At 65.4% G+C, this 2,156-nt stretch overlaps 1 non-coding gene across 1 annotated transcript; it reads right to left on the reverse strand.

The window, feature by feature from the left end:
- Nucleotides 1-1,686: 1,686 nt before the first annotated feature.
- LOC131872760 (5S ribosomal RNA) lies at nucleotides 1,687-1,805 on the reverse strand. The gene has a single exon (XR_009370847.1). It is a non-coding gene; the product is annotated as a 5S ribosomal RNA (ribosomal RNA).
- Nucleotides 1,806-2,156: the final 351 nt, after the last annotated feature.

Genomic DNA, 2,156 nt, shown 5'->3' on the forward strand with positions numbered 1-2,156 from the left:
CACCATGGTGCGCACCAAGGAGCGCTCCGAAGTGTGCTCCAAGGTGCGGCGTGCACGAAGTCGGAGCCCGGTTTGCCCCGGGTGCGCACCTCGCGTGCACCTTCGGCGGGGTTGCGCGCCCTGGTGGGCACCATGGTGCGCACCAAGGAGCGCTCCGAAGTGTGCTCCAAGGTGCGGCGTGCACGAAGTCGGAGCCCGGTTTGCCCCGGGTGCGCACCTCGCGTGCACCTTCGCCGCGGTGGGCACCATGGCGTGCACGAAGTCGGAGCCCGGTTTGCCCCGGGTGCGCACCTCGCGTGCACCTTCGCCGGGGTGGGCACCTCGGCTGGGTTGCGCGCCCTGGTGCGCACCAAGGAGCGCTCCGAAGTGTGCTCCAAGGTGCGGCGTGCACGAAGTCGGAGCCCGGTTTGCCCCGGGTGCGCACCTCGCGTGCACCTTCGCCAGGGTGGGCACCTCGGTGCGCACACCTTCTCAATGTTTTCTTGCCTTTTCTGGAAATTGGTGAAGGCAGCGCATCAAAGGTGCGCACCTCGGTGTGCTCCGAGGTGCGAACCCGAGAGCGCTCCGAGGTGCCCACGAAGTCGAAAGTCGGGTTAATTGCATTGTTTTCCCCGGGTGCGCTCCGAGGTGCGCAACATCGGCGCGCACCAAGGAGGGCTCCGAAGTGTGCTCCAAGGTGCGCACGATGGCGTGCACCTCTGGTGCGCACGATTCGGAGCTCGGTTTGACCGGGGTGCGCACACCTTGGCTGGGTTGCGCACCTTTTGTGCGCTCCAAGGTGCGCACGAAGTCGGAGCTCGGTTTGCCCCGGGTGCGCACCTTCGCCAGGGTGCGCACCTTGATGCGCACGCCTTGGCTGGGCTGCGCACCTTGGTGGGCGCCATGGTGCGCACCTTTCGTGCGCTCCAAGGTGCGCACGAAGTCGGAGCTCGGTTTGCCCCGGGTGCGCACCTTGGTGGGCGCCATGGTGCACTCCGAGGTGCCCAAGATTGGTGCGCACCAAGGAGCGCTCCGAAGTGCGCTCCAAGGTGCGCGCGAAGTCGAAAGTTGGGTTAATTGTCCGGTTTGCCTCGGGTGCGCACCTTGCGTGCACCTTCGCCAGGGTGGGCGCCTTGGTGCGCACACCTTGGCTGGGCTGCGCACACCTTGGCACCCGCGTTTCCTTCATTTTAAATTTTTTTTTTTTACAATCTCTCAAGTGGGAAATTCTATAATCTCAACTTTTTTTGCCTTTTCAGGAAACTTTTGAATGGAGCGCATCATTGGTGCGCTCCGAAGTGTGCTCCAAAGCTCTCTCCAGCTGCGTGCACCTGCCCCGGCCGCGCACCCGGCCCCGCCCAGCTTCGCTCACCTGTCCCGGGCGTCTGGTGCGGAACCTTAGAGTAAGAAACATCACCGTGCACCTTGGCCAACGTGCGCGACTCGACCGAGCGCGCACTGGCCGAGGTGCACACCGATTTCACCTGGGTGCGCGCGCAGCACCTCGGGCGCACCGGGGTGCGCGCACAACGCCCGGGTTGCACCGTGGCCTGTGTGCTCGGGGCGCCTCGGGTGCGCGCTCGGTGTCGCCCCCGCGCGCGCGGTAGTGCGGGCAGCGCACCCCGGCCCGGCCCGGCCCCGACGAGAACGCAAACGGGCAAAAGGTTTATTCAAATAGCATTGCGACGCCCGGCGAAAAACTAAAAAAGGGTGCAACACCGGGACTTCCCGGGAGGTCACCCATCCCAGTACTACTCCGGCCCAAGCGCGCTTAACTGCGGAGTTCTGATGGGATCCGGTGCACTAACGCTGGTATGATCGCACCCGTTATGAGCTTGTCGCAGTGTGTACTTAGCAAACCGCGACCCACGTGCGAATCCACCCCGGCCACCCACCCCCGTCGAGGTGCACACCCTCCCTCGCGAAGTGCGCCCCGTTCGCCAAGTGTGAGCCCTGCCCGGGTGCGCGCACCTTGCTAGGGCGTCGGGTGTGCACCCGGCCCGGCCTACGTGCGTGCACCTGGAGGGGGCGTCGTGTGCGTGCAGTGTCCCGTCTGCAACGCGGTGCCCACACACCACCTCGGGCGCAACGACCTGCGCTCACATGTGGGCCGAGTGCACCTTGGTGCATGTTCGGGGCGCCTCGGGTGCACGCTCGATCTTGCCCCGGTGCACCAA

This window comes from Cryptomeria japonica, unplaced genomic scaffold (assembly GCF_030272615.1).
Source record: "Cryptomeria japonica unplaced genomic scaffold, Sugi_1.0 HiC_scaffold_759, whole genome shotgun sequence".
NCBI classification, from domain to species: Eukaryota; Viridiplantae; Streptophyta; class Pinopsida; order Cupressales; family Cupressaceae; genus Cryptomeria; species Cryptomeria japonica.